Here is a 23921-nt window from a genome sequence, read left to right on the forward strand (position 1 = left end):
AAAGGTGATCTATGTGTGTGTGTGTTAAGTAATTATTAAGTGTCCAGCTACACTAATAAATCATTCACATCATACCAATACCCCTCCTTCTAACCTCTCTCCTTTGCACCATTTCCCATTTGCCTCTTTACATTTTCTCTCATGCTTTCAGAAACAATATCAAAGCTGCAGAGTAGTAGCTTTGCTATGGTCCGTTTCATTTTCTCTGGAGTACAGTTGGTTTCCAGGGGACTTTTAATTGCAGTACAGCAGTCTGAGGGTAGGGGGGCATGCTGATCTGACATGTTAGGAGGCCTTGGACTGTGGTGGCGTTAATGAGATGGCTGCCATCAATCAAAGGCTGTGAGAGATGACTGTAAATAAGGCTGTGATCATGGGGGGTGTGTAATGACAGGCAGGGTTCCTGACCCAGTTTACTTCCTCACATCTAACTTATATAAACATGTGTCAAAGTGACCGAGGTCAAAGGTTGGAGCAAAGCTGAGACCGATGATGTCCTTAAACCACAACCCATTCTGAATGAGCCCAGCAGCTCTGTGGGGAACCCAGAAAGACAGAGAGATCTGATGTACAAGTTGACCAACAGCAGAAAGAGCAGAGATAAGCATAGTCATAGCATGTGGGCTGTGGTCAGCCCGGTTAGGGTTATTAGATTAATTCATATTTCATTGTTTGTATTATGTAAAAAATATTTTGTTTCACTATAACACTATAATATATAGTATCACTATAACATGTACTAGCTGATGGATTCAATTGGTCATAAAGCATAAGATGTGTGCAGGTAGAAGCCAAGAGTCATTTGATGTTGCCATACTGGTTACTAATATTTTCAAATTCTCCATTCTGTTAAATTGGAAGCCTTGGAAAAGTAGCAAAATAACTCTCTATTGAGAAGACAGCAGTGGTCCATATTGTGTACAGATTTTTTTTGAGCATGAACATGTGTCATAATGGACTAGCTGTGATAGGATCTCAGGCCATATGTTCAAAACAGTAGAAGGCATGAATGGAGACCAGAGGGCTGAAGGACGAGAGTTTCACTGAGGAAATAACACATTTTTCCCTCCAGTAGTTTTTCTCACTGCCTTTCCAGGAACATGCTCAGTGTCATCAGCTGGGGAGCAAGACGCAAGCATGTCTGCCGGTTTACACTTGGTTACCTGTAGTATAGTTGTTTATTACAGGTGTATTGGTTATCATGTATTTGCTCATTAAGGCCAATTCTGACTGCACTTAACATTGCTATTGTTACTAAATTTGGAGTAGCTTAAACAGACAGCTGGGTTGTAGTGATCAGTGTTCGAATTCTACCTGTCACTGTTCACGTCATGAGTGCGTATGCCCCTGGTATTGTCACTCATCTGGTGATTAGGTTATTTGGTCCCTGTTAATAGGTTTGTATATCATATCAATCATTTATGAATATAAAATATCGTTGATAACAAATCAGCCAACCCTTAAAGCAGAAGTAAGTGATCCGGTCGTTTTGGCTAATGCTGCATTCCAGGCAGGCTTTTGAAACCGTAAGTTACAGCTTCAAGTCACGACTTAGTAGCGTGCAGCCAACCCACAACTTGCGTTCCTCCAACCTGTTTTACCTGTGAAAGTGCACTATAATGGCCACTCGTAACTTCCGACCCGTGAACTCGCACCAGATCGAACTGGTACGACTTCACAGGTCGGAAAAACACGAGTTACGAATTGCCTTGAACGCACCATAACTTCTTGTCAGCCGCCGGAGTTAGCAGCCCCCGCCCTCGTCATGGATCTATTGGTCCTCGTCCCTACGTCACCACATTCAGGCGCATCCCTTGGCTGCACACACAGCCCTTCATGTCGTTCTCTCTCCTCATTGGATAAAACTTGTAGGATAAAAAAAAGGAAGAAAAGTTTTCTCCTCAGCTCAGAGCAGAGCAGAGGGACTGAGAGACCCGTGTTTCTGTCCAAACACTATATGTAAGTGATTTCTGTCGGAAGATATAACTATTTAAGACTTATATTAACACAAAAATATCGCTTACTTCTGCTTTAAACCTGTTCTTACCATTGCACAACAGCTACATGCATGTGACTACATTTTTGTGTATTTGTAAGTGCACAGCAGCATTGTTACAGCAGAGATCTAAATCCAGCAGGAAAAGAGAAGATTGCAGCTGTTGTTGTTTATTTGCTGACATGCTGCGTTTTGCTACACTGCCGTTGTAGAACATGTGGTTAATTCATACCAAATTTGTTGGCACAGTTGAAATGTACTCACAGCTTCTCAGTTGGTCATTTTTAAATCGTGATTAAAAGTGGAATCGGATGTGAATGATGACTGAGAGATGGATATAAGCCAACCCACATGATACAGGACTACAAAACACTCAGTTTTCTATTTGCAGAGTTCACTAGTGACCCACAGTTGAAACTTCCACCAGTCCAGAGGTCCAGTCCACACCGGTATCAGACCATTATTGGCATTTTTTGTTTTCCGCTGACTTTTATTGTTAATAGGAAAAAGAGCCTCGCTCCAAACAGTTTGCTATATCCCTGTGTACTTGTACTGTCAAAGTCTAAAGTCTTCAGCTTGCACACTAAATTGGTATTCACTAATTGGTAAACTAATGTGTGAGATTTTCAGAAAGAATGATGCTTCATATACAGCTGATATAAAAGTTGTGAGACTGTGCTTAGATGTTTTTGAGAACCATGAGATCTTGTGCCCTCACTGACACTTTGGCTGCCCTGCCTACCAGGTGGCCTCCCCTTTCCTTCAGATGCAGGTTGTTAACCACTTGTAGTAGTGACCAACAGTGGCCCTCTACCTAGGTCATCACCCACAGCCTCGTCTGTATTAAAAACCGACAGGCTGTAGTAAAGCAATACCTGCACAGTAGCTACAGTATGTAGCCACACTACTTTGTCAGGGTGACTACAGGTATGAACAAGTTCAATTTAAGACCTTTTTAATACTGCTTTAAACAAAATTAAAGACCAAACCTGCAATGGAAATACAGACTGTCATTGTCCTAAATCATATTTACCGGTACTATAACAATAGGGTGCTTTCACACCGGCAGTGTTTAGGTTGACCCAGTTGAACTTTGGGCCCGGGTTGACTTTCTAAGGACTTGCGGTCACCTATTGTGTGCAGAAACAATAGCATAAGAGTGTTTCTTACAATAAAGGTATTCAGTGCAATATTAACAAAATTTGAACAAATTCCTTCAAGTTTTATCATGAGCATTACCTCCCAGCCACTGCTACAAAACAAAATGCACCACTGACGATGGAGCTTGTGCAGATAATTACTAGTATTCAGATGGAATGTTTTCAGAAAAGCAGAAATCCAAGTGGGGTGATAAGGTGATCAGAGAGGAGCTTTCTAACATGTGTTTATACGTCTGCTATAAAGCATTTTATGTATTACAAACCCTTACTGTAGGGTTCAGAGGGCCCTGGATTTCAAGTCTCCGTATGCAAGCAGGCTATTTCTAATGCAAATTTGCTAGAAAAAAAAATAGACTTCTGTTCTGAATTCAACTGATGGAATAAAAACGAAAGAAGAAAGCATCGGGGTGTGTTTTAACACCTCAGACAAAATACTGGTCAACTGAAGATAGATTCAAAATCACCCACTACCACCATTCCAACCACTAAAATAGTAAAATAAAATGTTGTATTGGTTGTTTCTGAGGATCACAAACCTTCCATAAAATATATGAATCAAATCTTCAGCATCAAACTTCTGTCTTCTCCCTCTGACAGAGAGTAACTCAACAAACACTGAGAGAAAAACACCATACAATTTTCCAGAGTTCATAATATTGCCTAACCTGCTTCAGAGCATTAAGGCAATATTTTTCCCTACCCTTAGCCACGTCTTCTGCTTTTCTCGACAACATGCAACTTTTTCACAAAAACTAGTGGCTTTAAGCCAGTAGGGTTCAACAGCTGTGGTGAACTGAGCTGAAAGTCATAATCTACATGAAGGTAACATCTTGAGATATCTTTCAGTGTCATTTGCTTTGATTACCAGTGCACATAGAGCTTGGGTTAGGTTGAGCCAGCAAAAGAAGCAGTCTTTCTTGTGCACTTTAGAAGGAGCCATGAAATGGGACAGCCTGAACAACAGAGAGGACTAGGAGAAGAGGTAATGGCGGACAATTTTTTTTACAGCAGTTTGGGTCTTATCTGTCAGACATACAGTTAATATTGTGTTACCAATACCTACAGACTAAGACCATTTTAAATCTTTTTTTATTATTATTATTGTTCTAAAAAATGTTTGATTGATGATTGTTGAAAGCATTGAGAAAGTACACCACTGCAGACTAAATAAACAATGTAATATGGATATCTACAATGCACCTCACAGTGTGGCATGTGGAATAAATAATAATAATAATAATAATAATAATAATAATAATAATAATAATAATAATAATAATAATAATAATAATAATAATAATAATAATAATAATAATAATGTTATATTGTTTATTATTTTTAGCACATTTCTTGCTTGGCCGCATTTGTTCTGAAAAAAAAAGTCTGTGCTCAGCCCATTATTCAGTCCCAGGCCCTCTTTTCTTAGGTAAGAAAATAGGAAACCGTTTGTGAAATAGATCGTAGGCTTGCAGTTCTTTTCATTCAGACATGGACAGGTGGGTGTTCTAAACCCTGCAACAGGCTATATTACTTTCTTTGGCTCCATGGTCATAATTCAGGCTTTGCTCAGTGACCCCACTCATGTGCACTGGGCTTAGTTTGTGAAGCCTTGACTGCCTGTACTCGAATCCTGCTTACCATCGCTACCTCCATGACCCTTCATCTTCATTAACATGAAGATATCCACACTTTACACACAGACACCATTCCTTCTTCACTGCATCCTCCTGTCTTCACCTTATGCACTTCTGACTGCACGAAAAAATGAAGAAGCATTGATTTTCTAAATCTGCTGTCTGATGTAGAATGATTTAGCAGCCCTTACACCCCCCTTGCTATGAACTCTATGGTTGAGCCTGTCCACAGCAGGGCAGGGCTGCATAACTCAGTCTTGCTGACGGATTTGGATGAGACCTTGTCCGCCCTCCTGTCTCCATAGCAGCAGTAATGATGGCAGCAGCGCCAGTTGTACTGCACACCATGCAGACGGCCTTCCATAGAGATAAGAGGAACAAATCACACCTACTGTCTTTCAGTGTAAATTAGTGTCCATCCCCTTGAATTACAGAGCCAACCCATGCCTTATCTGCAATTATCAGCACACCATGACCCACTACCACCTGGACAGCAGTGTTGCAATGAAATTAATTAATAAAATGAAATTAAGTCATAAAGTACAAACATCCCTTGGATTGATACCCACTTGTTCTCTATTCCTTATTCTAACTTCTTAGGGATTTGAGTTCAACAGCATTGACTGGTCTGTACATTTTATACTATGAGTATACTTTAACATAGCTGCATGTCTTCTGCAGCCAACTAATTATGAAGGTCAAAAGCTATTGGACAAAAACAGATTCAATTCATTTTAAAAAGTGATAGCTTTATTTAGGTGTCTTGCAAAGGGAGAAAGACTTTGAAAAATATAATTATGCTTCTGGATAACTTCAGCTGTCAAGACTCAATCCCTTTAACTTCTCAACGCACACTTGAACATCAACCAAAGGTGTGTGAATGGTGATTTTCCAGTTTAAACACACAGGAGGAGGGAGGAAGCCTCCAAAATACCCTGTATTCTGAGGGAGTTTAATATTCTGGGAAGGCAGCAGCACAGATGAGAGAGGGGCTCAAATGGTTTAGCTTGGGTTGCCGAATGAAACAGCTTCACTGTGTGTATATATAGTAATATAAATGTTGAGGTTGTTCTGTAATAATTAGAGAAAGGATGGTTCAGTGGGTTTAATAATATTTTCCAAATCAATTTACCATGGCTATAAATGAAGCTGACTGCAAGACAGACAATAAGTCATGCAAACCTCATTAGGGTTTCCTTTTGTGAGTGTGTGTCTGCAGTAGTTATTGCATTTAACTATAATACAGATTATGTGATAATAGCTTATTAAATTCAGAGTTCACTGTGGTCGTGGAAATTAATTTCCAGCAGGGAGCATACCTCTCTGTAACATTTAGGTATGTCAGACTTCTTAAATTGCATGACAAACAGAACTACCCAAGCTGATAAGTTCATAAAAACACCAAGACAGCATTTTTTTCTGTTTTTCTTTGTTATGTTGTAGTTGAGTATTGCACTGTGAGACAACCACAATGCCTTGTGTTAAATCAATTAATGTTTTCTGCATAAATTTAATTCATACAGTAATCAAGCATAACCATAAGCATTTTTCTCTTTTGTTTTACTTTACTATATCTTGTGTGAACTGATACAAATATTCACAACTTTAGCTCACATTCACTTTCTCACAAAATGCATTCATTTGAAAAATGCTGCGCTAGCCTCTCCTGCACTGTTTATGGTTGCTCACCATCACAGTATTGATCGATTTGCATTTGTAGACATTTAGGTACACCTATAGTTGCTAATAAGAGGTGCTTTCTGCAATGAGGGATTTTTTTTTTTTTTTTTTTGCACCAAGAGGAAAGCTGGTCACCTGTGCCCTGAAGGCATTGCCATTGATGTTATAGCACAGTCATTCTTGTATAATCTGCAGACTTGGCATTATTTCCACTAAAATACTTCGTGACACAACCATGGGTGAACATACTATACTGTAGAGTAAAGGAGTAACATTCCTGTGGTGCAACCGTGTTGCAGATTAAGGTGGATGAGTGATCCCAACCATGCTGTTCTGACTCAGTAAGGGAAAAAATCAAAACGGGCACAGATGGAGTGACAGAAGGACAGAGCTCTGAGTGTTGCACAATTGTATTAAAGGCAGAACTAAAATCAATTAACTGAAATCTGTCATAGGTATTCCTCCCTTCTCAACGCCTTCAATTCTAATACGTCTGAGAAACTGACCTCGGCATATTTCTGCCTTACTGGTACAGGCATGATAAAAATCAAAAAATTTTGTTCATCCCCAACCCCTCTCTCTAGCTAAGCTAAGAAGCGGATCTTTACATATACGCAGGCATATCCAAGTTTATAGAGGACTAGGTCCTTGGCGGAAGGTCTGCTTCTCATCTTTGTTAATAGTCGTCTCACTCAAATCATATCTTCCTTCTTGGAAACACATTTAGAGCTCTTATCCTGTCTGCAATTTTAGTATTTCTGTGGTGATCTCAGACCATCACTCTTCCTGAATTTCTGAATCAAGGCTAAGGAGCTAAAAGCCTCTTGTGTAGTTCCAGCTCTGCCTTCATCTCTCTCCATTAGCTGTGTTGGCCTGTTGTTGTCTGATGAAAGCCACACACATACACAAAAACATCGATACATACACACAAAGCCACAGATGCACACCAGAGAGACACATCCACAGACTTACAGGTTGCAGATGGGCAGTGTCAGATAGCCTTGCTCTGCAAACAAGCTTGGGAGGACGACATCATGCCAAAACAGCTCATTAAACGCTATTAGCCTGTCATTTCATCTAAGTGAATCCTCTCGATTCCTCTGCTTAGCAAACAGCTTTGGGGTCACAGCTAAAGACAAAGAAAAAAAGACAGGCAAATGAAGCAGGGCCACTCACCCTAATGGTGCTTGTGGGAGTGACATAGAGGATAATGTGTTGTCAACGATCAGAGAACAGGATTTGAATCTAATTATACACAAAGAAAAGCGGTTCATGTTGGATGGTCGGTTTTGTGATTTTGAGAGCATCGCTCGCGTAACAAAAAAAAGGGAAAAAAAGAAACCCTTACTAAATGAGAACATCCAATGAGCTGCGTAACAATTAAATAATTGAACAATACAGATATCGGCAAAATGCAAAGTTAATTTCAAATGTTGAATGAATGTATCAGTTGAAGCAAAACAAAGGAACTACAGTAGATTAACAAATGGTAGACGTGAAAAAAATGAACATAATTGTTTGTTCATCACACCATCTATTTCTAGAGCACTGCTAGTATGATAATGACACAGAGAGAAAGTGGGTGTGCATATACTGTAATATCTTGCTAGCTAAAGTCATTTAAAGCTGTTAAGGATCTCACAAATAGCTTTAGATGCCAGGTAATTAAAATACTGTTTTCAAATCAATATAAATGAGAGAATATCTTCAAGGTCATCCAGCTTCAATGTTAAGTTAATCCAGTGGGGTGTGAAACAACCATTGTGGCCCTAGACTTTTGGATCCCACTGTATATTGGGTTTACATCCTCATGTCTGTGACACAAACCCGATCAACAAGGTCACAACAACATTGTAAATCTACTGTCAGTGTTTTTCCTAAAGATCATCAAGGACTTCATTCTAGATAAACAGTGTGATTAATGTGTGTCTAAAGCTAGCAAAGCACATGCCTGCACTTTCTCCTAAGCAGACAATGTTTTGGGGAGAAATTGAACAGTGAAACAAAATGGGAACTATTTGAAGTCCATGAACCTGTATGACATAAGGACCTGCAGCAGCCTTATAGTAAAGTCTGCTATGATGTTACGGTACCAATTTGTTCTTTTATTTTTTTTTCACTGACATACAGAATGAAATGGCGCCATTCAGCTGTTGTCTGGTGCCTCCATGCAGACGGCTTTATAAATCAATATGACTCCACAAAGTCAGAACACGGCCTAAACGGAGACTAAACAGATGATTAATATGGCTCAAGGTTTTGATAAAGGTCAATTTGGGAAAAGTATGCATCGGTTTCAAGCAATTACCACCAGTGATGTCACCCCACCTGCAGAATTAAAGTTGCCATGGATACTTGCTGAGCAGGAAATGGTGTGGCTTACCCTGCATGACAACATCTTAAATGTATTCATTACTTCTGTTTACCTATGGATGAAGTTAGACACACAGAGTTCGCCTGAATATTCAACCAAAGAACCTGGATAGATTGCAGGATTAGTGTGCTATGTGTCAATATGTGTTTTTGTATGTAAGACAACCAGGTATATAACCATAACCATGTATACCAAGTAGATTAAGAATATAATGTCAAGCAATGCTACAGTAGAGTTCATCTGGGTGTATCCAAATGACAAGAATCGTTCATTGTCACGTCATCTTAATATAGGGCACAACAGAAAACAATATTTGAATATTGAGAAAGTTGTTAAAACCAGTGGCGCAAAAAGTGGGTAGGCAGTCACTATATGCGGCAAATAGGGGCGCCAAAGCGATGGGGGGAAAATTATTTCAAGTAGGCATTTTCTGTATGTACTGTAACAGCTATTGTGCATGTGAAAATAACATGCATGTTACTGACTACCCCCCACCCACCCAAAAGAAAGAGAGAGAGAGAGAGAGAGAGAGAGAGAGTGTGCCCTCGAAAGAAAATGTGAAGGAGAACTTGGGACGACTGACCGTGAAAAGACACGTGGTGCGTCATGTTTACATTACCCCGATTGATGATACAGTGCGCTAAATTTTCACAACAGTCAGACACCACCAGGCAGTTGGAGCAGATTGAGGTCCGGCTGCGTTCACACAACAAACGGAGCGCGGCGGCCACTCTGCCGCTCACCCCAGAGTGACTATCATGTTCACACACTAACACAAACACATGGCACTCTGACTCGGGCGTTAAAGGGATAGTTCAACATTTTGGCAAATTGGCCCATTGCCATAATCGCTATAGTCATAGCAGTAGGTTCGTTACCTTTATTTGTCGGTGTAAGCTATTTTTAGAACGGAGGAGCGGAGCGGCAGGCTGTTCAGAGCTACACTATGGAGGCTAATGGAATTTCTTGGTTTCCCTCATCAAACTCATCAAATACAAAATCCCAAAACTCCAAAACGCTTTCGTGGACAAGTTGTGACCTGCACAATCACCACGCTATGAGATAATAATGGAACGTTACGAAACGGAGCCGTTTTCGAGGTAAATACAGAGTCTGCTTGCTGAAAAACTGTACCTGAACGCAACGCGCATCAGCGGTTTTGCATGAATTTACCTCTAAAACAACTCTGTCTCGTAACGTTCCATTATTATCTCATAGCGTGGTGATTGTGCAGCTCACAACTTGTCCACGAAAGCGTTTTGGAGTTTTGGGATTTTGTATTTGATGAGTTTGATGAGGGAAACCAAGAAATTCCATTAGCCTCCATAGTGTAGCTCTGAACAGCCTGCCACTCCGCTCCTCCGTTCTAAAAATAGCTTACACCGACAAATAAAGGTAACGAACCTACTGCTATGACTATAGGGATTATGGCAATGGGCCAATTTGCCAAAATGTTGAACTATCCCTTTAAGTTTAACTGTGCCGACCGCTGCCCAGACTGAAGCAAGGGCTGACCCAAGACACTGACCGGGGTTTCTTATTTAAATAACCTAAACAAATAACCTTCTGATATCTTCAAATCTCACTTGTGAGTATAAAGAAACATTTTAAACTTGACAAAAATAGTGATTCGAGTTATATCCTGATATCGATATCAGTGGCGTGCACAGACTTTTAGAAGGGCTGGGGCAAAAAAAAAAAAAAGGGCACATTCAGCGTGTCCTGTCATCGCCACTGAAGAGGGCACTTTAGCACGCGTTTTGGCTCCCAAGAGGGCGCTTTAGCATGTGTTTTAAATGTGTTTTAAAATTTCATGATTTTTATATGTGGTTCGGCAGCTATAGTTTTGAAACCTTACAAGTTTAAATGAATAGTATTTGTTTAAATGGTATACTATTTAAATAACCGTGTGTGTGCTTGAAGTGGACTGGTACGCACCACTGGCACTTGTTATTTCTATGTAGCATACCGCTATTTTTCTTCTCACTACCTGACAGTGCTCTTACTGCTTTGACATACCATGTAACCCATTTTTTCACCCATTTCAAGCACTGCCTGCTCCAAATAACAAGAAGTTACTGTTTTTGTTTTCAATAAGTCTCAAATCTAGTGCATGTCTCAATCCGCTGCCCTGTTGGTATGTGCCCAAGGGGTCAGACATTTTCCCACTGCCAAAGCTGTTCCAGTACTAGAGGCTCTGTGGATAACTCCCAGAATGCACGGTCTGCTCCATATATTCATCAAATATCCCCATAGTTTAACCTTGACAGGCCCTTCTTTTAATTTTGAGAGGCCTGGCTAACTTACGTGGGTTACTCAAAGAGGAACTGTGTTTAGGGCTGAAACGATTCCTCGAGTAATTCGAGTACCTCGATTACAAAAAATGGTAGTAAAAAATGAAAGTAATTTAATTTCATTTATTTTTGATATCTTGAAAGTAATTTAATTTCATTTATTTTTATTTGTGTTTTATTTATTCTTATTTATGTTAGCAGTCGCCTCTTTGGTAATGTTTCAAGACCAGAAAATACTTGCTTGTGAATTTAAGAAATAAAAACAGTTGATTCTACAAAAGGAAACCAATTGGTCATTCAATATTAAGTGAAATATGTTATTTTATCTTGTGTATTCATAATTGCTCTTTAACCAAGCAAAAATACGGTTTATCCGATTACTCGATTAATCGATGTAATTTTCAGTAGAGTACTCGATTACTAAAATATTCGATAGCTGCAGCCCTAACTGTGTTACTATATGTCTCAGCCTAATAAGATTCATATTGTTTTTTGTTTGAGTACAGGAAGCAGATTTTGACTAGATATTTACAATGTAAAAGTTTAGATTATCAACAATAACAATATAGACAGCAATACTTTAGAATTAATTTACTACCGCAGATAGCATGTCACAGCTACTAATAAATCTTCTTGTACTATGGCAGTACTTCCAGTTACTCCTGTCTTTATGAGAACAATAGTTATTTACAGTAGGTTTTTCCTCCAACTGCAAATCTGTTTCCCTTGTCTCAAGTAGTTGAATACATGAAAAAATCACACTTCCTATTTTTACATACAGTATAAAGCAAACTATCCGAAGTGGTCAGTTTATACATTTCAATTTGATACATTTCAATCTTTGGTATCTTTGCTTCATCTTACCTGGGGCTCAGACAGTATACATAATGTCAAGCTAGCAAGGGGAAGTCCTGATTTAGGGAACAAGCCAGGTGGAGTGAGGAGGGGGAAGAAAAAACAAAAATCAAGGTCAAATAAGATCCATATTTACACCGACTGCATTTTTTTTGTTTTCCTTATTTACTACATCAAACTATACATTTAAAAACTATATTTTTTTTACATTAGGTATTAGGGGTGCACCGAATGGCATTTTTTGGCCGAAGCCGAATACTGAATAAAATCAAAACGCTTGGCCGAATAACCAAATAATACCGAATACCTAAAGTGGTTATAAAGTTTTTAAATAAAATATTTTTTTAAACTTAATTTTCAAAGAAAGTAAATGTTTATTGACTATTCTGACAGTTTTTGAATATTCCAGTTGCCGTTGCTCATCAAAAAAGCACAAGAAGTTAAATAAAGTTTTTCATTTATATCGGCCCATTGTGAGTGCTGAAAGATCTATGCAAACATTCCAAAAAAACCCAAGTGTCTTTTCAAACAGTGGTTCCTAACCTTTCTTGGTCAGATTTTTTTTTATTCATCAATTAGGCTGCTAGACATTTCAGGCAACCTCATTTGAATTTCAGGCGACCCCACGTGGGGTCCCGACCCCAAGGTTGGGAAACACTGTTTTAAAAGACGTCGGCCACGGACGGGGTGGGCGACATGCTGGGACGAGGAACTTTCGTTTTAACTGCTGCAGCCGTCTCCCCGTTTCGTAGCCTACTCAGCATGTTGTTGTTTGGTTTTTAAATGATTAATTAAAAGGCGCGTTCCTACAGGAACGCGGTCCCCTCACTCAGTCCTCTCAGTGGCCGTGTCTCCGCTGCGAGAGGACGCACCGGGCTCTTGGAGCGACGTGCAACGGTGCGCGCGGTCGCTGTGCAGCTTCCCCCCCACTGCTCTTGTTGCTGTTGATTTTCTAACAGTAGGAGTCACCTACTAATAAAGCTCCATGGGGTTTAAGCTGCCGTTTCCATCGTCCCGCGATCGCATATTTATCAGACTTTTTATTTATTTTTTTATTTTTTTAATATTCGGCCTTGCTTTGCGCTCATTCCACCGAAGGCCGAATGTTGCTTTTTTTGCAATATTCGGCCGAATATATTCGGTTACCGAATAATCGGTGCACCCCTATTAGGTATAGTCTCTTGATGGACAGCATGGAAATTTACACAGAAAACTAAGAAGTCATTCGTACTGCCATGGACCATATATGCTCACAGATGTGAACTTGCATATTGTGAAGTGTCAAGCAGCATGCTCCCTCTAGCCTTGGGGCCAAAGACAGGTGTGAATGCTTAAACAAGCCAATCCTCTCAGTTATCCTCTCAGCAAGCCTAAAGGTAGATACCTCAGCATAACAATGTAATAGCTTGTCTTGGACATCTCTTGTTCGTACTATAGTACTGAAACTTGTTAAAAAAGTTATAAGCCACCTACATTATTCTTTACATTCTGGAGGGTATTCCACAAACACATTAGGGTCTTCATAAAACCAAGACAGTGGAGTAAGACCCAGGTATTTAATCTCTGTGGGTGTGTTCACCAAAGTACCTGTGAAAGTACTGGTTCCACTTGACCATTGTTGTGGTCTCATGTGAACGACAGTTGTTAGGGTCTTTTGCCCCTGTTTTTGTGACCTGAAATGGGCTGGGCTAAACATTTTTGTTTAGGATAGTGTTTTTTCTATCTCTCTTCTGTCTTTGTATATCTCTCCTGCCTTGGGCAACACCCACACCATTATGGAGGGGGTCTGCTCAGTGAGGTGAAGCACACCTCTTGCTGTTAAAAGAGACAGTGAAAGGCCCTGCCACATTCTGCCACCAACAGGGAAAAGCAGCATAGACATGCGATGGAGGAGTAAGTGATTATGTGACTTACAGTACATTAAGTTCCGTATTTGGACACATTTATATAATGAACATGATATTAAATTGTGGACTACCAGATATAAATGAAAGTATTCACATCCACAAGAGACCAAAAGTATTTGGACAATTGATTCAAAAGCTCTTTCAGGGGCAGGTGTGGGTTATTCCCTCGTTATTTCATCATCAGCGAAGCATGGTCTGGGGTTGACTCCAGGTGTGGCATTTGCATTTGGAAGCTATTTCTGTGAACCCACATGCGATCAAAGGACCTCTCATTGCGAGTGAAACAGGCCATCCTTAGGTTGCAAATGAAAACCACCCTGGATGTCCACAAAAGACAATAGTGGTGGATGATTGCAGGATCCTTTGGTAAAGAAAATCCCCTTAAAAATCCCCATAAAGGAAATACTTCACAAGCGCAAATACAGAGACTGATACAAATCAAACATGAAGACTAAACATAAGGCAGAAAGACCCACTAACAGACAGCAATCATTACCTGCAAAGGATTCTCAACAATTAAGATGTACATTTTATCGATGATGGGGGCAGTTTGCATAAAAATGGTTGCAATTCCTAAATGTTTTCTTTTTTTTTATTTTTGTTCAACCCTGGAATTAAAGCTGACAGTAATTGAAGAGAGCCAAATTTATTGAAGTTTTGCAGATATTAGTAGATTGGGCGGTACAGTAGTATAGTGATTGGCACTGTTGCCTGTCAGCAAGAAGGGTCTGTATTCAGTTCCTGGGCCTGGGGCCTTTTTGAGTGGAGTTTATATTTACCTGTGCCTGCATGGGCTCTCTCTAGATACTACAGCTTCCTTCCACAGTCCAAAGACATGTGCAGAAGATTGTGTGGCCATTGTCCAATGGTGTGAATGTGAGCATGTGTATGTTGTTCCTGTGATAGTGTATCCTACCCTCACTGATCAGCTGGGATTGGCTCCAGCCTCCCCACGAGTCTGCACGGATAAGTAGTACAGACAATGGATGGATTATAGATGAGCCAGTGGATTGTGGATACTTATTTTCCTGTCTTGCCTTTTTTTCTTTCTTTCTTTTTTGCAATAGTTACAAACTAATTAAAAACAAGTTTGTTTTGGGAGGGTGATTGGGGATGCTGAGGCTAAACATCTTTATTCATAATTATAACTTGGATGAAGGTCTGACCATGTTCAAGAGCAAATGTCTACATAAATGAATACCAAAGGGCAGGGTTCAAAATTAGCGGTCGCCAGTCGCCAGTGGCGACTAACTTTGATGCTTTGGCGAGTAAAGGAAGCCGGCTGACTGGCCACTCTGGCGAGTGAAAAAAATCCAACTACTTCGTTGTTGTTACTGTTCCTCCCGACCCGGCTGTGACGCTTGGGTTGTGAGCCGGTGTCGTGCAGATCTTAAAGCTCACAACACACACAACATGCTGTATAGCAATGATTTGTGACCGATTACAACGCTCGCGGCGCATGTGTGTATTCCTCTCTCTTCAGTCTGGTGTTTGGCTGCACTTTCAATAAGAAAAGTTCCATATGAGCGCGATCAGCAGAGACAGAGCACAATGGATGTGGCATTGATCAGATATTGCAGCGCTCATATGGAACTTTTCTTATTGAAAGTGCAGCCAAACACCAGACTGAAGAGAGAGGAACAGTAGAGCTCCTCTGACAGCTCCTCTGTGGAGCTGCAGGAGAGCTGCAACGTCTTTTTTTAAATGTTTTTATTGCAGCGCCGTTATTACAGATTATGCACATCTATGTCGGTGTAGGCTACATTTATTGTCTGATCTTTCTTCATGGTGCACAGTGTCAGTCCTCCTGTGAAACTTTTAGCTACTAAATAATATGACTGAAGGCAGTGGAAGTCTGCACATGTCGACACGCCCCCATGAGTTGACGACATAAGGAGCTAATAAATAAATATAAATAACTGATAGTATTATTCGGTCAAGTTCTTGTTATAGTTTAATGGTTAAACGGTTAACCATGTGCATCCCTAAAATAAACCTTTTAGGAAAAAAAGGCAAACTTGACTCCTTTATTCCACACAAAAATATGCTAATATGTGTTAAAAATGCTTATGAGTGTATTATAACAGTTCAACACAATGAAAAATATACAAAACAGCTATAGCCTACATAATTTTTGGCCAGTAAAAAATCTTTCTGGCCAGTAGATTTTTAAAGCCACTAGCCAGTTGGCCAGTGAGCAAAAAAGTTAAGTTTGAACCCTGCCAAAGGGTATTCCTTACTTTACTTTCTTTCTTGCCACTGTAGATTAATCAAAAATTCTCATCCCCTCAACAGTTTACCTTAAATAAACAAATATACACATCTGAAATAACTGCAAATGACTGACTTTAGACAATGAAAATTTCAATTTTTAGCTGCCTCTCAAAATCTGTTAATTTAGCATACTCTTATGGTATACAAGTAGCGGCGTGGTTGTAACGTCGCTGTTTTCTGCATCAAATAGCTTTTTAGTAGCAAAGCTACTTTAGTTATCAAGTAAAGCGGTAGCATCCACAGAAGCTACATTTCCCCAGGCAATTCTAAACCTTAAATGCAGCGCTTACATGTGACGTCATGTACCTCTCCTTCTGCTGATGCCCGTGAATTGTCTGCTGCAGCGGGTAGCCTACTACATCGCGCAGCAGGTGACAGAGGGGGGAGAGAAGTGTGTATTCCAAGCTCATCTCGTGAATCATGGCTGTAGCTTGACAAGTTTATGTTTCTAATTGAGTCCTCAGAGAACAATTACACGTTCTGAAGCTTACTCTGCAACAAAAAAATGAAGCTGCTCTCAACGTCCAGGACTTCAAACATGAATTTAAGGACACATATTCAGGTATTTACCGAAGCTAACACAGCAATCGCCAGCTAAGCTTACCATCACAATTCAGTCAGCAAACATCAAACAAGTGTGCGTGCGTTAGGGCTGTCAGAACGAACTTCGCTATTCGAATACAATTCGTATGTTAGTCAAAATGAGAACATTCGAAGGTGGAAACTGACGTTCGAACATTTGCCTTCCGTAACGAGGCAAATTAACGTAGTGCGTCGCGACGTTCGGAGTAGTACACATGTTGATAAAACAAAATGCAGTTGTTGTTGTGCACAAGGTAAAGCTGCAGCTTCAAATATACGAGCAGAGTTTTTTTAAATTGCCCGTTCATTTGTCCGCCACGATGCGCGTATGTGTCCCCACACTACACGCACACCTTTTTTTTTTTTTATCGATAGATCCGCGGACACCATCAGCTGTGATCTGTTGCACCACTACTCTGTGCCCTAACCCCGCAGCCCCCGCGAGGGGGGGGTGTGGGGGGATGCCGCCCCCGTCTGTGAAGCCGTTATACCGCAACATATGGTTCACGTCACGATAACTTCTGTACTTTTGCTATTCAAACTTCCACAGTCCATAGTTCTCTTTGTTTAACACTTCAAGAGACTTTTGGTTAAGTAACCATGGACAGCTCCTATGCAGGATTGTTCTGCTGTGTCGTTGCCACGGATAACTCTGAAACTTCTCCCAGCCCTTAGTCGACATGAGGGTGAGTAGATAATGAGTGCAATTTGAATTTTGGGTGAACTATCCCTTTAAGCATAGTGAAGCGCTTCATTTAATTAGGGCCCTATGATCCGCGATCACGGAATCACGGACAGAATCCCTGATTTGGCCAATTAACATGGAATCTGAAATTAATTTTTTATTAATTTGTGTACATTTTTTGTCATTAACATTAAAAACACACACCTTTTGGTAGGAAATTTTGAGTAAAAGGTTAAAAAAAAAAGTGCAAATGCACAGGCATTTCAGTGATTACAGGCATATGCACTCCCAGGCTGGCGTCCCAGTTTGACAATTACCATGGACATTTCTTTGCACAGAATGTATGAAAAAATCTATTCTGAATCTGGCCTTGTCTTTTAAGTTAAAGTACTTCAACAAAAGGCTTAGTTGGAACACAAGAAATTACACTGGAATAAAATAAAAGCAAACATAAAATACACTTATAGCCTGTGACTCCACTAGTCAAAAATACAATAAATTGCAGAAATACTATGGTCTGGTCAGACATGGACATCAAACAAAATAGGTTGTTTTCTTTGATGTCTACTCATCGTCCTCATAGATGGAATAGTTCCTGGTGATCTCGTTCAAAATGAGGCAATGTGCTCCCTCTCTATAGTGCAAGAAAAGAGCTGTGTATATAACTCCATTGTCCATCTTCTATGAAACCAATCACACTTTGAAACCAGGTAAAAAAAGAATCAGAGGGAAGTCTTTGATTCTTCAATACACTGTGGTTTGTATGCATATTTCTTGGTTTATTCATATCTCCAATACAACTGTGAGAGCCTTAAGGCCAAAACCTCAGCTGAAAGGATTAAGTTCAAAGGCAAGCGAGAAAATTACTCACAGACTCAGTCTTGAGCCGTGCAGTGGGCCTTCTTAAAGTGACAAGACTTCACCATGTCCCATAGGCGGTGAGTTGAACGGTCATACAGCCTTTACCAGTCAAACTGTCCACAGCATGGAGGCTCTGCTTTAGTCCCATTGAAGTATTTGAAACTTTCCCTGTTCACCTCTTACACCGCACAACAGATGTTCTCTGTATGCTCTGCAGGTATGTGCCAGATCTGCGTCTGTTCTGTCACATGCAGTGAGTGCAAACTTTCTAAGAGAATGTAGTGTACAGTATATTACAAAAGGTAAAGCAGGGACAGTTTTCTCTAACACCACATTTTCTTCAAACTTGGTGATGTGAATATGAAATGTAATGTGAATTGAAACTAGTGCATACTTGGGCTAATGCTGTGGTAGACAAAGGAATCCAGACACTCAATGAAAACAAAGGTCCAGAGACAACACAAAACTTAAGAAGATCCCTTGCTGATGACATCCTCCCAGGAAAATGTTGCAATCTCTGTTCTTCTTGATTAGTGTGAGAACCATTGGCACAGGGGGCTGACACTGGGTCAGTTTCACCCCAGGCCCTGACAAGTGAATATGTTTTTGTCCCATCATCAACAAAACTGAGGGAAATATGTGCTTTTATACGAAACATCAAGCAGGAAGTACAGAAGTGCATTTCCATTCAGTTACATTATCTCTATCCATAACAAAACCTTTTTCATTTGCTATCCACTTCACACAAACAGGAACAAATCTATGTAGCACATAATAAGAAAAAAATAAAAGCAAAGTTCAAGCAAAATGGAAGTTAATGAAAGCTCCCATTAAAAGCTTTCTTTTATCTGAGTGAGAGAGAGGAATTTCTAATGCAACTTGCTCCCACTGGTCTTCACAAAGACGCATGATAAAGGTTCAATGATCAACAATTAAGTTTAATTTCTCTGCCACAGCACCAATATATCTGAGAGGATTCAAAATGTTGTTTTGGGTTAAAAGCACCGCAACAAAACAAACTGTTCTCTCTCAAAACAATAATAGTATTCTGTTTAGCTGTGTAGAGTACTAATGCATGACAAACAACAGCAAATCCATGTTTTGGGGCAATTTTTCCCAAAATTTTTCAGACCAAGGACCCCATAATCACCAAGTGCACAGTCAGACTACAATACCGTAAGCCTGATTTTGCAGTATTGACAGAATCTAAAAGTCATAGACAAAGGCCCCAATCAGAGAAAAAATCTGCAGCTGATCAGTGAACCCCACTCACTATGCATGAACTCTTCAAAAACACGATTATTGAGGCTTGCCACTCTGTCACATTAGGGGTGTAATGGTATTCGTCCCGTGCCGTCACGGTACGGGGGTCACGGTTCGGTGCACGCAGTCACACGACGAATACGTCTGAGTGAATATTAAAAAAATAAAATAAAATCGAGTCCTCACTCCAATTTAGGTGGCAGTAATGAGCCTCAAAGCTGCAGCAACCGTCATAACAGACGAAGAAGAGAAGTGATGAGAGTAAAGTTAGAGGAGCCGCCTGCTTCATTTATGTCACCGTGGCTTTTTTTACGAGCTCCGGTATATTGCGGCTTTATGCGGGAGGACACGCGGTAGGCTAGTTGATCCAATGTACTTATCTGAGCTTGGTCACCGTGTGAGCCGGGGCTCTCACGGTGCTTTGAGCTGCATTAATATGCATATAAGTTACACCTGACGCTGTGCAGCACACCTGACGCAGGAAAGGACATTTTGACAGGTCTGGGCTAGTAGCTCACATCAGCAGACTCTCGGTGAACCGTGGGGCACCACAGGACCGTGGAGGGCAGCGAGACAGAGACCTCGGCCCTCTTATGGCGGACGTCTGCCGCGGAGAAGCCTCCCATTCCGGCACGGTGTTTCTGGAGAGCAGTCTCGCTCACCAGCCGTTCCTCCAGCCAACCAAGCCTCGGTTCTATCGGTAACTTTCAAAACAACGCGCTGCGTTGTGGGCGGGTTGTGTGTTGCTAGACTACTTAGAGTGTTGCATTCACATTCTGAACTACAGTAGGAATTTTGAGTGATTCTCACAAAATGTGTTTTTCTTCCTTTTTTTGGGCTCAACCACGAGCAGGGCCCCTCGGGTATTGCTTCTGGGCCGGATGTGGTAAAGAGAAGAAGTTATGGAAAAACGATGAGTCATCTGTGTTGGGACCATAGATGTTAGCAAACGTAAGCAGTATATCTAAATATATCTAAATGGTGGTATGTCAGAGTGGTGGGATGTCAAAATGACAACATGTAACCATCTAGCATGCTAAATATCTGGCCAAGTGGCCAACTAGGTACAGCCAAGAAGAGTGATGGACCCAGGATCTGAATTAAAATAAAACTCGAAGATGATAGTTTTTCTTTTTCTGCCTTCAAAATGAGTAAAGTGTGCTTTGTGTGTTTCGACCTCCCTCTGTTTCAGTTTACACAATCCCTTCATCTATAACCAACACACCTGCTTGCCATCAAGCCTTCACTTCCCTATCCACAGAACATATTAAGTATAACATTGTTGACACTTGACCTTCATAATGCTCATCCCATGGTCCAGATCCATGAAAGGGGTGAATCAAATGCTGCTTTAAATGCACCCCTGGGTAATTTGGAGTTAACAACATTCCCACAGTCTTCTAGAACCTGATGATGAGCAACATCCTACAGGAAAAGGTGAGGATACACCCAGTCAACATAAAGCGGTCTGGGACTGCAAGAGACCAGCCAGCTGTAAGAAACTTAGGATGTCTCTTGGTTTTGATTTCTACAGAAATCAACAGACAATTTAATGCACTTGTGCCAAAAGCGGTTTTCCTGGACCTTGAGGACCACTTCAGCTCTGTGCCACTAGCACTGGGTGAAATAATCTACAAACTCAATCTATGATAGCCCCTCAGGTTACTTGTTTGTCCCAGATGTCTTGTGTGCTACAATGGGCTCACTGATCCTGGCATTACTCAAACTCTAGCATCTATCTAGATGGCAATCCATGAGAGAGAATACCAAGTTCTATGCTTCTGCCTGTACCGTCTGTGCTGAGGATAAGACTTCCAATCAACTTAGCTCCAGGCTTCTGCACCCCTTGCCTTTGTCCAAACTGCCCTCTGCCAGAGCCGTTCTTGTGATCAGGGAAATTTTCCAAATCTATGGCCTTTCTACTCTGCCAATCATGCCACTATAATCCTTTCTTATGGGTTTCATCCACAATCCAAAGATCAAGCATGGTTCACCAACCAATTCACAGTTGCCTTCAACTAATAATAATAATAATAATAATAAATTTTATTTAGAAAGCGCCTTACTAGGCCTGTAACGATACACCAAAGTCACGATTCGATTCGTATCTCGATTTCTGACCCACGGTTCGATACACGATTCCATTCAATTCGAATTTTTTAAGGTTAAAAAAAAGAAGAGATTTTGGTAGCAAAATAGTCGACCAAGCACTGGTAAACCAAAAAAACATTAGCCGACCAAAATCTCATTGGTCAATTGGTCGCAGGAAAAAACCCAAACAAACATTTGGAGCTGTATCTTGTCAAAATTAAGTCAAAATCAATATGACTTAACTGTAGCCTATGAAAGGCTATAGGGCTTTTACTTTGAAGGGCCAGATACAGGAAGTCGTGATACGTGACACTTTTTTGTTGTTATTTTTTTACACGGCACGGCAGGTCTCTCTTTTTTTTGGTCAAAAGCAACTTTTTCCGATGTTGACTTGGAAGTGCGTATCACCGCTGTTTTCAACGATTAGCGGGTTCTGTCGTGAGCCCCGGTCCGGTCCCACAGCGCTCACCGGTGGTCAGTCTCACAGTGTCACGGAGCAGAAACATGATAATCCCTGCTGCAGTCAGAGACCCAGTCGCCAGACCTAACAGGTCGCTCTTCTTTTCCATAGGTGCACAAGCCAATGTTGAATAGGAGCATATTTTCATAGACAACCGCATGATAAAACTATAAATCTATACTGGTTGGTTGATCAACATACTAAATTTCCACGACAAAGATATCTGTCTTGTCAACAACCTCCCCAAATTCTTTTTTGTTTTCTACTTTACTGCCACAGCGTTTTGAATTAGCACACAAAATGAATGCTGCCTACATTAACTCAATGTCCAGACCAAATTGTGTTACTCTGTTATTGTTTCCTTCAAAACAAGTAATAACACAAAAAGATAATACTTTACACACAGTTAAGCCATTTGATCTTGTAATATTGACGCTGATCATATGCTTGCACTCATTTAAGAATTAATTGAAAATATCTCTCTCGCTCATTGTTCATGATAGAGCCCCAGAGTTTCTGTCAAGGTTATCACAGATTCTGGATTAAACTCTCTTGTCAACCAATAGATGGAGGAAATGTAACATATGTTTCAAGAATTGACATTCTATTCGGTCAATTTATGTTTACTCAATTTTTTTCAATTATTACCATATTAATAACTATTGGCATACTGTGTTTCCATGGTGTTGCCTAGATCAGATCATTCACATATTCACAAAATTATCACTTTTTGCAAGTTTGTTATCTGAAGCAAGTTGATGGCAGTCACAACACATCTGTACAGAGAAGAGCCCAGCTTCATTTTATTTCCTTTGTGTAACCATGAGTGGTCATGAGCTCACGTAGTCTGCTAGACAAGGCAGTAAAATAGTGAGAAATAATAATCTATAATCTTCTTAGTGTTTGTTTATTGCAGCGGCATTGTAAAAATATTAAAACCACAGGATGACAATGGACGTTCATTAAAAAGTGATAATGATTTTTTAATCTCACTCGATTTTGAATTTCTCCATAATGCACCAAAATTATCTTGAACTATCTGAGCAGAAGCAGCCAGGGTTTTACCTCTTATCATCCCAAATGGAATAAAAAAACATAATCTTTCTATATAATTACTTTCACAAAATTATAACACCCAGCTAATTAATATTTTCATGTCTGTCCACATAGTGAATGTCGAATGATGGATTAAATGAATTAATTTGCCCCCATCCATGACTCATCATAAATTACTATAAGTATATGTAAAAGGGGGGTATTTTTTTTTACGATTTTTTTATTTAAATATATTAACAAATTTGCTTCCTACACATTAAAGATGATGCCGAAGAATAACATTCTTTCTCCTGTTTGACTGTAAGGCCAGAAATGCCCTTCATAGAGTATGTGTTAAATATTAAAGAAAGGTGGTGAAAAGTACTTGTTTCACTGCTGATGGAATCTGCTTCGTTATGGGGGAAATCTTTTGGAAAATCTTCATACCCCCTCAATCTATGGCTTACTAGCTTCAATGATTTTCCTGATTACTTTTGTTCAAACCTCTAATGCCAAGTAGTTGGATAGTTTCAAATAGTCACTGGCATACAAAGCCCCTGCAGCCCACCTCAATACAGTATGTTCACAGCAGGTCCTTCCATCCATGTCTCCAACATTGCTCTGCAAATTTTAATATCTATATAATTCTAATAATTCTTGTTTATTGTTTAAACAAAGTATGGCAGAATGCCATACAGTTTGTTTGTTGTCCTGTAGTCCGAATATTTGATCCTAATTTGGATAACAGCTCAATTCCTGAATAACCATTT

Source organism: Trachurus trachurus (assembly GCF_905171665.1).
Source record: "Trachurus trachurus genome assembly, chromosome: 21".
Classification (NCBI taxonomy): Eukaryota; Metazoa; Chordata; class Actinopteri; order Carangiformes; family Carangidae; genus Trachurus; species Trachurus trachurus.